This window comes from Lissotriton vulgaris, chromosome 10 (genome assembly GCF_964263255.1).
Source record: "Lissotriton vulgaris chromosome 10, aLisVul1.2, whole genome shotgun sequence".
Classification (NCBI taxonomy): domain Eukaryota; kingdom Metazoa; phylum Chordata; class Amphibia; order Caudata; family Salamandridae; genus Lissotriton; species Lissotriton vulgaris.
The window spans coordinates 585,575,754-585,591,804 of NC_141698.1; positions in this window are offsets into that span (position 1 = coordinate 585,575,754).

Here is a 16,051-nt window from a genome sequence, read left to right on the forward strand (position 1 = left end):
TACAATGCCCAGTGCAAGGGTAAAAGGAAAGAGTTAGCAGCTGCCCTGCTCAAAAAAGATCCCTCACTAGTTAGAGCGGCTAGGAAGGATTATTTGAGGGTTGTAGCAGCGGCCAAACGAGAATGGGAAGAAAAATATTGGCAGGATCTAAATGGGGCGGTCTCCACGAGGAACTCAAGGTTATTCTGGGACCTAATTAACAAATCTAGGCAACAGAGTTCACAACCACTAGCCACCCATATAACAAATCAGCAATGGGTCGACCACTTTTCTGCAGTATATGGCGGAAATGAAGCTGACCTTTCTTTAATGGTAGACACGGGTGGAGAAGGGGGATATACAAGGGAGCTCGAGGATCCATTTCTGCCCTTGGAAGTACTAGCGGCAATTAGACATCTGACCCCGAAGAAGGCGGCAGGCCCAGATGGGATACCGGGGGACCTTCTGATAAAGGAACCCAAGGCTTGGGCAGAATTAATTGCCCTCATAATGAATTACATCGCCAGGGGGCACCCTGTGCCCGACTCTTGGAAGGGCGCTGAGGTGGTTACGGTGTTTAAAAAAGGGGCTAGAGAGGACCCTGCCAATTACAGACCTATCAGTCTGATAGATGTGATTCAGAAAGTGGTTGGCAGGGTCATCATCTCAAGGGTTGGAGCCTGGATGAAAGAGGAACACATCCTCTCCCTCCTCCAAGCAGGTTTTCGACAGAGGGTGGGGACGATGGACCAGGTCTTCCGCTTTTTTGGGATCTACTGGAAGTCAGTTACCATCAATAGAGGTAGTCTCTACATGGCTTTCATAGATCTCAGGATGGCTTTCGACCTGGTCCCTCGAGCAAGGCTGTGGGAGACATTAGAAAAGATGGGCTTCCCAGGGCCCCTTCTGAGCTTCATCGTAAGGCTCCATGAGGGGAATTACGCGAGGATCAGATGGGGCTCTCAGGGCCAGTTAACTGAAAGGGTGCCCGTGAGGAGGGGAGTGGGACAGGGATGTGTCATGGCACCGACCCTCTTCTCCCTGTTCGTGAATGGGGTGGTGGATCAACTGAGAGGGGATGAGGTCGACGCACCATCCCTGGCGGGGGAACGAATCCCCACTCTACTCTTCGCGGATGACACCTTATTGATCTCCAAATCCCCGGTGGGACTCCAAAGGCTTTTAAATCGCTTCAGCACCTTTTGTATAGATAGAGGACTTACCATCAATACCTCGAAAACTAAACTCATGGCCTTTTCACCCTCTAAAAGATTCAGAAACAATCTTACACTTAACGGGGCACCCTTGGAGTTGGTGGAATCATTTGACTATTTGGGGGTAAGGGTAAATAGTCGGATGAATTGGAAGGACCACCTGGCTAAAATGCTACTTAGCCATAAAAGAGTGTCAGGGGTGACTCTGAGGGAGCATCGGGAATCAACAAGCAAACCCGTGGCCCCAGTTATGGCGATCTATGAGGGCCAGATACTTCCGTCTGCACTATATGGCTCCGAGTTGTGGGGGTTTGAAAATGTGTCAGAGTTAGTAGCAGCAGAAAATAAGTTCTTTAGGGATTTGGTGGCTCTTCCCGTTTCCACTCCGTTAATCCCCCTGCGACTCGACCTAGGTAGGAGACCCATTAAAGAGCTAGTGCGGTTGCGCCCCTTATTGTTTTGGGTGAGGCTGCGAAGGACCGAGGAGCTCGCCAACTATGCTGCCGTATTGGATGAATTAATATTGTTAGACACCGGTAACAAGATCAGGTGGCTTTACAACGTGAGGCAGCTGGTGATGCAACTGGGCCTAAGGGATGTATGGGAGAGCCAAATGCCACCTCCCAAACCAGCGATCAAGAAGATATACTGGGAGTGGGTACAGGCAGAGTCAATACGCAGTGGGGCTGGGGGTCCACTCACCGAGCGTTTTTTAAAGGTTAAGTGGACCAGGAAGTTGGAACCTTTCCTCGACCTTATAACTAAGCCTTTAGACAGAGCCCTTTATTTAAAGTTAAGGTATGGGACCCTTCCGGTACATGAGTATACCTCGGGGTGGTCTCCTGTTGATGGACCATCGCGCAAATGCCCTGGGTGCGCGTCCCCGAAGGAGTCCGTGGCGCACTTATTGTTTGCCTGCCCCGCATCCAAAACTTCTAGGAAGATATGGCTGAAACCAGTATGCAAGGGGTTGGGTTTGAGGTGCCATCGAATGGCTTTACGAGTTCTCACCACTGACCCAACTTCAACTGTTATGGTTTGCGGGGTGGCTAAATTTCTGGGCAGTGCATGGCTGACCCGTATTAGGAGGTTAAAGCAGCAAACCCCGCCCTGACAAATAGATAGACGGCACCCGCTGGCCCTTGGCCCTATGTAAAGCTGAGTTAGTATAGCTTGTTGTATTTTCATCACTTAGCTAACAATGTATTGTTGAGAAAGTTGGAATTGGGCCTATAGTAAACGTCTAATGTACAGTAATCATGTAAGGTTCCATTTTAATCAGGAATTTCACTGTGTTAGGTTTTATCTATTGTTCTTACCTTTTAATGGATTGTATGTATAATTGTTGGAAATGTTACTCTTTTATGGTGAATTTTTTACTGAATAAAGATACATTCATTCATATTGTTCAGCTAAATGGAGGGCCAAGTGAAGTGTTTTCGTGATGATATCCTGGTTTTCAAAGTTAAAGGAAGAATATTATGAGGCTCTAATGGAAGTATATAAAAGGCTATTAGTTTCGGTCTGGTCTTATGTATTGAAAAATGTAAACTCTATGAGTCCCAAGTGGACTACCTTGGTCACACTATATCGGCTAAAGAAGTGGTTCACAAGGAGAGTCTGATTGACGCCATTAGGATAGCACCTGATGACAAAGAGAAACTAATGTCATTCATTGTCCTATGTGAATACTATGGGAAATTTGTGAAAAACGTTGCTTCAGTTATGAAACCGTCAAGAAAATTATTACATAAAGGTTGTGAGTTTGTATGGGGACCAGAACAACAGCAGGCTTTCAAATTTGTTAAATCACAAATCATTAATGCACCTACACTTCCACTGTTTTCAATAGAAAAAATGCATTAGCATTTTAGATGCCAGTGCTTATGGTCTGGGTGCGGTGCTGTTGCAAATATCTGGGGTTTCCGAATGGGTGATAGCCTATGCATCTAAAACATTAAATTATACTGAACATAAATATTCTGTTACCGAACAGGCACTTTTAGCTTGTGTGTGGTCAAAAAAACCACTTCAGGCACTTTGTGTTGGGTAATAGATATACCATCCAAAGTGATCTTAAGCCCCTAATATCAATTTTGTCACCAGGAGGGGTAAGGAAATCCTCAGCTCGCATAGAGAGGCTTTGCTCAAAATGTAAATACAATTTTGAAATATGCTTTGTCCCTGGTCACAATTCTCCCTTCAGACCTCCTGTTTTCGCAGACTGTTTTTGCTGGCCTTAGGTCTCTGCAAACTTTACCATTGTTAACCAGTGCTAAAGTATGTGTGTTCTTTCCCTAAAACAAGTTCACATTGGCTTATACTCAGTTGGCATTTTTCATTTACTTATAAGTCCCTAGCAAAGTGCACTACTTGCGCCCAGGGCCTGTAGATTACATGCTGCTAATGGGCCTGTAGCACTGATTGTGTCAGCCACTTAAGTAGCCCTTTAATCATGTCTCAGGCATGCCATGCCATTGCAGAGCCTGTGTGTGCAGTTTTAACTGCCATATCGACCTGGCAAAATTAACCTTTTGCCAGGACCAAACCTTCTTTTTTAATACATATGTCACCCATAGAGTAGTACTGAATATCCCAGAGGGCAGGGTGCGATGTATTTAAAAAAACAGGAGATGTGCTTTTAAGTTTTACATGCCCTGGTAGTCAAATACTCTTAAATTTGTTTTCCACTACTGCAGTGCCTATATCACCTCGATAGGGTAACATTGGGATTACTGTATTACATTTTATAAGTGTAATTCCAAATGGTAATCTATGAATAGCTCAGGTTTGGTGTCTCTGGAATCCTAATTTAAAATCCTATGTTCAAGTCTGATTTCAAATTACAATTTTGAAAATGCTACTTTTAGAAAGTTGATATTTCCTTGCCTTAGCCATTTGGTGTCTGCAGCCTGTCTCTGGTCACCTATTTGGGTGTAGTCGGCAGTTGGACTGTATTCGTAATAGACAGCTAAACACAAAAGGAGCTAAGGTTTACCATCACTGGCAGGATGGGAGGGATGAGCTGGACCAAGTCTCACTTACACATGACTAGGCTGTGTCCTGTCCCCAAACAAAGAGCTAGACTGGAGCTAGGGCAGGGAAGGCAGGGCATCTGTGCACTTCAAAGGCATGCCTCTAGAAGGTTCGCTTGACTTCAAAGGCACGACTGTGTATAAAAGAAGGACCTCAAAAACAGCCACGTCAGTACACTTCTGGACCTGTGGATACTCTGTCAGAAAAAAGGACTGCTGTGCTGCTGAAGGACTGCTACTCTTCTGGACTGCTACTCTTCTGGACTGCTATTCTGCTGGACTGCTACTCTGCTGGATTCCTGCTTTGCTGCCCTCTAGCCTGGGTGAGAAGAGCTGGCCCTGCATCTCTTGAACCTAGAATCCAGAGTGACTCCAAGGGCTAGTGGGCTGGCCTCCTGATCTGAAGTCTGCACCTGGACTCTGCCATCTATAAGTCTACCCTGCCTAGTGGTGCCACCCCAGTCCTGGACCTTTGGAAGTGGACTTTGGGTGCTTGCCAGCAGAATTGCTGCATCTTCTCTGCTGAGCGGCGCATAAAAGAGCAGAACAGTCGATCTCCTCGGCTGAGCGGTGCATCCTGAGGCAGAATTGACGCATCATCACTGCTGCATGGAATGGACCCCTTACAAAAACCTTCGTCACCCCCCCCCCCCCCCCCCCCCCAGTCTTTAGGACCAATGCATAACCAATGCGTGGCTCATCTCCAGCCCAGGTCTGTTCATCCCACATCGATGGCAGCCTCGACAACGGACTCTGCATCGCAGTCTCACAGCTGTTCGGTATCGACACATTGCCAGCTGTGCGCCAGATCCCCAATGCCAGGACTTACATCGTAAGCCCCGTCGACAGGATCCTTGATGACGATGCAACAGGACCTTGCACCACAGCCTCGCCGCATCCCAGAAACTACGCATCGCTTTGGCTGCGTGGGTTATCTTTAACATGGATCCATGCAATACTCCGCCAATAGGATTTAAGGTATTTGTTCAGCAGGCGTAAGTGGGTCTCTGTAGCCGGCCCACCCTCTTTTACGGTCTGCCTGAACTTGTGACTTTGTCCCAGTCTGGTGCGACAAGATGTCCCTTGTTGGAGCTGAGTGCTTTTTTGTTCTATTTTTACATAAAACGTTAGAATTAAATATGTCTGGTTCCACTAATTGCATTTTTGTTGTTTTGCTTTTTTTTATTTAGTAAATTAAGCTCTATTTTTCTAACCTGGTGTGGAATCTTTTTATGTGGTGTTTTCACAGTTTTACTGTTTGAAGTGTTGCACGAATATTTTACACAATGTGTCTAAGTTAAGCATGTTTGCTCTGTGCCAATCTCCAGGGGTAAGCACAGGCTAATTTGGAGTTTGCTTGTGCCTTACCCTGACTAGGATTGTGGTTGCTCCTTGACCAGGGCTCACACCCCAGTCAACCAACAACCTGATTTCTAACAAACCCTGTGGACTACTGAATACAGTAAAGATAAGGAGCTGAACCTGGTCAAAAAAAATTTTGTCGCAGGGTAGCCCAAAAAAAAAGTTTTGTTTGTTCTCTTCATTCATTTGCACAAGTAACATCCAAATTGTCAGTAAGTGGGAAGTTGTAAGTCGAGTTTTAGAACTCTTGACAGCACTTTTTAGATAACAAATTTTAGTTTAGATTTTACTTTACATTCTGTATTTTACATGTTTGACCCATCTTGATTTTAATAAAACTTCACTTACGTGCCTGTACGCTCTGACCCTGGTCCACCGCAGCTGTTGCTGTTTGCGTGGAGGGCGGACCGGTAGAGCGCGACACACTCCCTGTGTCATCACACGCTAAGGCGGCAGGGCGGGAGTTACGGATGCACCTATGGCAAGCCCGTCTGCGCTCATCCGGGCCTATGGCCAGATTCCCTGGTCCTTCCCCTTACGGCCACCAATACCTAACTAAAGAGCAACTCAAAAACAGTAACCAGGTGTCCATGACTTCACGCTCTGAGTGTGCCCAGACTCCAATATTCACCTGAACAATTAAAGGCCTATTGTACATCTCTACCCCCGAGTGTACTCGACTACATATAGACGATAAGGCAGAAACATGCTCTAATTGCGGCTTCTCCCCTGAGACTACTCAAGGCCACGCTAATACTATCAAACGCAATAAAAAAATCGCAACACTAATCAGGCATACCCACTCAACAAAAAAAATTTCCTTTCTTAATACAAATTGCCGCTCCCTCCCGAAGCACAAATCCGATATGTTTGACCTACTGGTCAATGAACAACCGGACGCCATCTTTCTTACGGAGACTTAGCTCCATGAGTGCGCTGGCCCTGATGTTACTGCTGCCCTACCATCTAACTATGCAATAGTTAGGAAAGATAGAATCGCTAAAACTGGTGGGGCATTTCCATTATTTTTAAAAAGGACTACCAGTGCAAATTTGAAAATGTTTTATTTGCGAACTGTGAGGCAGCCCTATTTAATTTGGCCCTGACCCCTAATTTCACCTTCTCTGGTATGCTCATATATCGTCCTCCCGGACCGTCTGCATCCTGGGCCTCTTCCTTCCCCGAATTGACAACTCCTCTGATCATGAAAGCAGCCAATTTCTCAATTTTGGGTGGCTTCAATTTACATTTAGAGGATCCTACATGCAAAATTAGTACGAATCTCATTTCTGATTTGGCAGCCTTAAATGTTAGCCTGATAAACTCTGGCCCCACGCAGGAGGCAGGCAATTTTTTGGACCCCATTTTTTCCAATCTTTCTGGGATTCACTGCTCCCCGGACCTTCCTATAAGCTGGTTGGATCACTTTCTCACTAAATTCTACCTGAAACTCCCTGAGAATCCAGCACCCACTATTTCAGTCTCAGGAACTCTAACTAGAGACTGGAAAAATTAGACATTACTACTTTAAACAGGATTTTGTGCTCCCACATGTCCATTTCCATGCTTTCTATCTCGGTGCAGAAGTGGCTTCTTAATGCCATTGACATTTGCCTACCTCTTTTGAAAAAAGGGCTAACAATCATCAGCCCCCGCACCTTGGTTCACTAAAACTCTGAAAACAGAGAAGGCCAAATTCAAAGTAATGGTGGAGAAGGAACTATACCCCCGAATCTAAAAATAGTTACAAAGCAGCCAAAAGAATATATCACAATCTTTGCAGAACTGCCCATGCGGACTATGTTTCATCCACCATCTCTGATGCCCTTAACTGAAACACTTTTTAGCATGGTCAAGGAGCTCGCTGGCTCTAAAACACAATCTCGGCCCCTTTCACTCAACAAACAGCAATGTGAGGACCTGGCTACCTTCTTTGTTCAGAAAGTCGAGAAAATATACCTGGACATAGTGCGTGTGCAGTCTGATAACCACTATTCCCCTCTAGTAACACCTGCACCATCCTCTGTGGATAACATGCTTCCTAACCAGGATAGGACGTCCAACATACCTTCTAATCAGTTGTATACATGGCCCCTGCTAAACGCAGCCTCTCTAAAAATACTTTTAGGCAATATTAAGTCTGGATCTCCTAGGGATCCTCTGGCCATCTCTGTGCTCCAGCAGCTAGAACCACCATCTTTGTCTGTGGTCATGGATCTCCAGAATGTCTCCTTGCAGGAAGCCACTGTCCCACATGACTGGAAACATGCCATGAAACTCCCTCTTCGCAAGAAGGCCAATGCGGACCCCGATTTACCCTCCAACTGTCAGCCCATTTTGCTGCTGCCAGCATTTTCAAAGATCTTAGAGAAACAGGTCCATGCACCGCTCTCTCTATTCATCGAAACACAAGGGTTTCCTTATCCCTCCCAATCGAGCTTTAGAGCTGGCTTCTCAACGGAAACCACCCTGTTGGGAGTAACAGAAAGACTGTGCCATCATCTGGACGCAGGAGACACTGTGGCCCTCATTTTGCTGGATTTAAGCGCAGCATTGGATACGGTGTCCTACACTGTGCTAATTAAAACTTTAGGGCATCTGTGCGCAGCTTTGAAATGGCTCACTTCTTTTCTCACAAACTGCGCTTTCAAGTCTTTTCCACCACAGCTAGTACCGATAGCCACTGTTTTGCCCATGGGGTACCTCAAGGTTCCATTCTTAGCCCTTTACTTTTTAACCTATACGTAAGACCCTTAGCCGATGTAGTGGAAGAGTCGGGCTGACCCTTTTTTCGTATGCAGATGACTCCCAGATAATTTTCTCTCTCTCTCTCCATGAAGAGCACCACTGGGCCTTCTCCCCTTCAGTTGGGTCTGAGCAACATTGCATCGTGGATGCAATCAAATTAGCTCAAACTCAATGGTGAGAAAACCAAGGTCCTTATACTTGGGAAAAATAAGGAACTCTGGGGCCCTCAACACTGGCCCTGTGAGATGGGTGCTCTTCCCATACCCTCCCGCCAAGTTCGCAACTTGGGCGTCACTATTGATGAATCGCTTAGTATGCACTTGCAAGCTGTCAAGGTAGCTGCCACATGTTTTACCATCCTGAAGTGGCGAAAAACGATCATCTGGATGCTACCAGAGTCCACTCAGAAAACTGTAGTCCATGCATTGATCACTTCAAGGCTGGACTACGGCAATGTTCTCTATTTGGGCTCAAACAAGGAAGTGACCCGCAGGCTGCAGATGGTCCAGAACTCGGCTGCAAGGCTTCTGTGCCGAGATCCTAGAGCCTCCTCTATCTCCAGCCATCTACGAGACTTGCTCTGGCTCAGGGTGGAGAACCGAATCAAGTTCAAAGCCATGAGTTACATGTTTAAAATCAAAATAGGAGTTGCCCCTCAATATCTACAATCTCTGGTCCGTCCTTATGTCCTTCCTCACAACCTCTGCTCATTCACTCAAGAGAAGTTTTTCATTCCGAAAACTAAGCTATCTTGGATGGGAGGAAGATCTTTTGCTTATCTAGGCCCCTCACTTTGGAATGCCCTGCCCATAGCTCTTCGAAACGAAACAGAATACGTTCATTTTCGCAAATCTTTGAAGACTTGGCTTTTTAACCAATAACCTGTAAGCTGATTTTCATCATGTCTCTGATCTGCTTCGGCGCCGAGAAACCCTTTTTGGGTAGCTGTCCCGCCTTATAAATTTAATACATAAATAAATGACAAATGTGTTACTCTAGTGGGGTTCCGCAGCCACTTGCTAAAACTGTGCCATATTGGGCTTATGGGAATGTCTCCATTAATAAATCTGATACAAAGATGTTTCTGGTGGCAAGGGATGGATGCTGAGGCAGACTGCATGATCTGACACTGTGACATGTGTATGGCTGCTGACAAGAATTGTAAAACTCATGTGAAGAACATAGAAACCTTCTTAGGGGTCTCACTGATACACCTTGGTCCTTTTAAACCAACATAGAAGAAATTGGCACAGAAGCTGAAATATAAAATACATATTTATTAACCTCCGATGAGGGAGACTACGTCACACAGAACCCTTAGCAACTGTATGAGGCAGTCTAAGGAGTACAGAAAACTGGGGCCTTATATATGCTTAGGGTTACATAGTCAGCATAAGACCAAGGGGCAGTCCTGGCTCATGTAAGCATGCAAAATGCCTAATATGGGCATGCAAGACCTGCTTGCTCAACAAAGTGGGAGGAGAGTTACTTCTCCATACATCAGCACAAATAGCCTGACAGTTATACAAGAGGAGCAGGTGCATTCTACTAGCTAGGCCCTTCTGAGCATGTGCAAGGCTCTGAAGAGGGTAACAGCACATGGCGAGCACATGGCTAACTAAAATGGCTGCCAAATACAAAAATGGCTTTTAGCTCATGCTAACAAATCCCTGCAATCTTTAACACATGTGCCCCATGCACATCACACAATGACCAGGGTTTGTTTGCCAAAAGGTGGGTTTGAATATAGTTAGTCCCTTTATAAATCTGCTAAATAATTAGCTGTTTGCAATTGTATTGATAGATTACCATTCAAAATGGCTCAAGGTAGAGTTGGTTGAAAATGTGACAACAAGCGTGGTACTTCAGGGAAGGTTTTCTTGAAAAGTTGGTTTCAGACAATGGTGTACAGTTTTCATCAATTGAGATGGCACAATTGGTATTTACACAACACAGAACAAAACAAGAAAGCATTGTATGATCCAAGAGCTAGGGAAAGAGCAGATCGACAACCCACTAATATGGAAGCTGGTTTAGCAAAAAATAAAATGGGGTTGGTCATGAAAAGCAAGCAGAAGTACAAGGTAGTTGCATGCAAGACGACAACTGCAAATAAGAAAAATCTGTGTTTCCGATGTGGGGTTTCATTTCACCATGAAGGCAAATGTCCAGCCATAGAACAAACGTGCAAAGTTGTGGGACAGAAAACCACTTCATAAAGGTTTACAAAGTGAAAGAGAAACTATGTCACAGCGAGAAGAGTAAATGGACGCCAGAAGGTTCCAAAAACATTCTCGCCATGCCCACAAAATCAAAAAGCAACATCAGTTATGACCAGTAGAAACCAAAGTCGATCATCATCAAGTTCATTCTACAAAGGGTCGTTAATTTCATTGTCAAGTGCCAGTGAAGGAGATGGATGTGCGATGATGGCATTGATCAAGGAATGACAGGCACATGTAGACTTGGCTGTTTGCAAAGAAGAACAACAGAAAAACACAAACCAGAAAACAAAACAAAAGTTATTTAGATATTCCCCCCAGATTACAATCAAGGTCAACATTTGCCCTATTGCCTTTATCATTGACAGTGGTGCGTTATTTAACATCATGCCGGTCGAAAAGTTTAACAGCTTTTCTCCTGTGCCACACCTCAACCCATCAAACATGAAAGTATACACATGGGCAGCTTCTAAACCGTTGTAGAGTCAAGGATCATTAGTAGCGATAATGAGGCATAAGACAGAATCGGTGCAAGCGACAATCCATGTTCTTGAAGGAGACTCATCCAGTGCATGCCTACTCAGTTTTGCCAAAGCTGCTAACATGGCACTGATAACCCTCTATTACAACCTCCACACTCACTCTGAAGTTGTGTGTCAGTTTCCGTTGTTCTTTCATGGCCTAGGCAGGCTCAAGACAATGAAAGTGTGACTTCCATCTATGAGGACCATTGGCCCTGTTGCTAAGTGAACAAACTGTAGCTGGGAGATATCGCTTTTCTTAAAGAAGGCGGTTGTTAAATTCCAGTCCACCGAAACACGTTGATGCTTCACAAAAGTTTATACACTAAATCTCTGGGGCATTTGTTAGTCGAAGATAATGAAACATAAGTAATATTGCGACTGAAAACAAATGATCTGGTACATACTGGTGTCTGCTTAATGACATGATACAATTGTCTAATATGTTCTACCACTGTGTTGTTTGTCTAATGAAGGCTTATTGATTTGTGAAAACTGTGCTATTTGTTTTATATTCTGTTTTTATGCGCTTTTTTAAATTATATGGAACAAATTGTTGTTTTTAGTAATGAAATTATATGTATTGTTTGAAAAAACAAAGAATATACATCAAACTGCTAAAAGAAACTTGGCCCACACAGAGTATATATATTTACTAATTTAAACTTAAATTTATGTTTTGGTGATATTGACTGACTTGATATGTGTGAATGAGAGTGTAGTGATTGATCTTGCCAAAGCGGATTTTATTTTTTGACCTTGGTCTAATTGGTGCCCTGCCTCTTTGGTACTAAAAGGGCCCCTCTCTTTCATTGAGAAGAATTAGAACAATAACACTTCATTTTATAAAAATATTTAGACCAGGAACTCCGGGTAGAAGGTAAATACTTTTTGCAACAGGAAAAAATGACAGTAAAATGCAATATCTACAGCTGTGCACAATTATGCACAATACATTTCCTATGGAAAGAAAAAGGCAATTGGAAAATGCAATGCAGTACAGTTATTGTGTGGTCACTCTTTTGGAAATTGGAAGGTTCCCGACCAAGGTCCAAAGTGCCAAAAGCCAAGCTCTCAGGAGCTTCCAAGATTTCACCCAGAGCAAGAAACAAAGGGACTTTGTAGCTGGCAAGCTAACAAGGAAGGGGGCAACCTGTAAAAGCAAAGTAAAGGGGGACTTACTGGCAAGTCAGAGGGCTATCAAGGAGTAGAGGTCACGAGGGCTCTGGGGCCTCGGGAGCACAGCTAGTTTGAAGATGCCCCTGCCGGGTGAGCGGAGTGCAGTGAAGATAAACCTTGCTGTAGGGGGCTGGCACCATGGAGCGAAAAATCTGGAGCTGCTGGGCCACTGCTGAGGTGGGCCTCAAGAGTCCCAATGTCCCTCATCGGGTGCTGACTCGCTGTAAATTTGGAGTCTGCCTGGACAACCTTTTGTAGGTTTTTGCAGCAGGGGGTCTGGTACCCTGGGAATTCATGCCTCTCAACTCAGGTGGGTCCTGGGGTCTCAAGACTTGGTGCAGAGACCGATCTGACCCTCCCGAACAGGTGTACCTTTTGCTGGAACTTGGAGACGTTTGTTGGGCTGGGGAGCTGGATGACGGTGGTCCAGGCTTCGCTCTTTTTGGTGCTTGTAGCTGCAGGGAGATAGTACATCTATCCAGAGGTAGTTCTTTGGCAATTTTCAAAGTGCTTATTACCCTCTGGGGTTTGTGGAGGCCACACAGCAATGAGACGGGCTGGAGGATGGCGATTGCCGACTTCGTGACTGCAGGCAAGAGTTTGCGCCCAAGGCCACCCCAAAGTCTGCAGTTCTTGGTTTACAGCTGGTCTAGGGATGCCACCTAAATACTAAATTAAGGGCTTTTACAAGGGAGTGACAGGTAGAGGCCAATAGCCCCCTTTCCTGGGGTGTCTACACCCTGTATTATGCCCACCTCCTGTGGGAGGGGGACATAACTCTATCCCTGATTAGAGAAGTCCTAGCACCTGAGGGATGGAGTTGGCTGAAGGGGGTACACCTCCTACTATTTCTTCATTTCCCACCTATCTTCCTGCCAAAAGGGGTGAGAACAGGAGGGGTGGCCTGCTCCTTCTATCAGGAGAGGCTGGGGATCACAGACAGAGGCGGGCAAAGCTTCCCCCCTCAGATGGTTCTTCCTGACCAGGGGGAGGTGTGAACACCACCCAGGACAGGCATTGTTTTGGATCTCTAAGCATGCTGGCTCTCACCCCATGAGGTCAGACCTTTGTACAATGGTGACAGGCTGGCTTAGACCAGTCAGTGACCACACTAAGGGGTCCTCTGTGTGAAATTAATGATAAGCCTGACACTGGAGTCAGTAAACAAAAACAATGGTTCTGTCGGGTTTACCAGCTATTTCTTATGAGTTCGCTTAGTGTCAATATATTATTCTGTGGTCTTTAAACATTTGTGCTCAGTGATGGTTGAAATGTCGACGACCTCGAATGGTCCAGATTGACCAAGGCTCTGCGTGCAAAAGAATAATTAATATACAGCAATATACAGCAGAGTCATTGTTTTTCCCTAATATTCTGGCCTATTCTTCCCCATGTACATATTTTAACTACTCTGTACATACTGCGCACTAAACACCAGCACTAAGCACAAATGTCACTTGATCACCTATCCCCTGCAAATCTCGTCTCGCATTGACAGCCTTGTTTACAAATGTGTAAATATATATGAATGATTTAAGTTATATAAAACAAGACAGTAGACAGCAATTTGTGTCACATGTGTTACTATTTGCTACGTGTTCCTTATGTCTAGGCAGCTGAGATACGAATGTTTAAAGACCACAGAATAACATATTGACACTAAGGGTACTCATAAGAAATAGCTGGTAAACCCGACAGAACCATTGTTTTTATTTACTGATCCATACCCAGGTTCCGAGGGACACAGGGTTGCACCATTATTGTTTAACTAGGACACTGGAGTCAGTGCAGGTTTATTAAGACGAGATTTGTGGTACCAAACATTCCACAATACAGTAAAGCCATCATGGATCTGGGGTACTCGTACTGACGGCCCATGTACTCCTTATGACTCCACTGTTCACTTACAATATCCAAGGATCAAAATGGATAGTGCTTCTTATGCTGCGTTACTTATGGACGAGGCTCGTCAGGTGTGGCTTGTCACACATAGTAGATAAGTCCAGCAAAATTTTGCATAGGCTCTGTCAAGGGGTCTTTCATGTGCAGCAGTTACCAGGGCTACTGGACGATGCAGGGGAACCATTGACGGACCCCAGTAGTCTGGCCGACAGCATCGCGCGATATTATGCGGAGCTCTATGCCCCGTGGGAGTGTCTCCTGCCTGCTCAGATTGATAAGTTCCTGGCGGATCTGCCTCCCAAGGCGGTGACGGATGAAGTGCACGACAAGTTAAATCTTCCCCTGTCAGCCGAGGAAGTGGGCACTGCACTGGGAGAGCTGAACTTGGGGAAGGCCCCTGGTCCAAATGGTTTCCCCAGTGAATTTTTTAAGAAATATAATACCCAACTGGATCCTCACTATCAGGCGGCCTTGGAGGAGGCTACCGATCAGGGTAGGCTTCCCCTAGACTGGAAGCACGTGGAGGTGGTGGTATTCCATAAGCCGGGACTGCCCCCAGAGCAGCACTCCTCCTATCACCCCATCTCGCTTCTCAATGTGGAGGCCAAAGTGCTGGCCAAGAGGCTCCTTCCATATATATTGGACCTGGTGCATCCCGATCAGGCTGGCTTTATGCCGCAAAGGGCGACCAGACACAATATTGGATGGGCCCACGTGGTGATGGAGGCGATTAAGGTCACGGGGCAGCAGGCGGGGCTTCTCTTGCCCGATATTGACAGAGAGTTTGATTCCCTTAGTTGGGTATTCCTGTATCTTTTTTTACAGTCTCTCCCGGGGCAGTTTGTGGAGAACTGTGCCGGCCCCTTTAATCATCCTTACTTCCCTGAGCCGGGATGGACCCATGTGACTCCATCACATGGACCAATAGCGCTGAGGCGCCTACGGGTATTTGAGCGCTTTATAAATCTCAAAAATAAATAAATAAAATAAAATAGAAGCCCTCAATGACAAAAGGGAGGTTCTCATAACAGGAAGCCCGGGAAATGCAAGTGGAGGAGAGTGAAGCCGGATGAGACAGCGGGACGAGGAGCCAAGAAAGGAAGCCGAGTACGAAAGGAGCGACATCCCCACGGACATTGACAAGGAGATTCTTGCTGAAACAGGACAGAGGATGTCGTATCCAACTGGAGGACTTCGGCACCAAGAAGTCAAGAACCGGGAGCCGGACCCCATCCATACCATGTACAAGCCAGCCACGCTCCTGGAGGAGTGTGGCTCCCAGAGGTACACAAGCGCATCCGGGGTGGTTTGGGAAAGAGTCCACAGCCACAACCATAGCCAAGGCAGGGGAGGGTTGAAAGGCTAACCAACATCTCGGGCACCTAAAGGCTTTGTGTGCGCATTGGTGCTATCAGCGACACATGGTGGTGGAACAGGGTGTTGGTGTGCATCCCTCACTCCCTTTCTTTAAATTCAGGCCATAAGTCAGGCCACTTGTCTTACACCTACCTACTTCTTGTTGTTTTGTTAAATGCCCCTCGAACTCGGATTTGTGAATGACGACGAGCTCCTGTGAACCACCCCTCCCCAGAAGGAAAGTTGGAGGGAAGACCGAGCATAACTACTTCTCTGAATCAAGAGACCACAAATACACCTTCTTTTTACATGTCATCCCTGCCTCAGTATTCATTGCCCTTTCACACATGGTGGAGAATGCAGGCATAGCTCCATAGGACGCCAGATATGGAGACCGTAATCCAACAGCTCATTTTAGGCCAGGAGAAAGTAGAATGGGCAGTGGAAAGACAAATTACCTTGGCACAAGCCGACCGGAAACTCTTCAGAGATCCTATCGTGCAGCAATTGAAAAGTATCCATAAGTTGGCAGA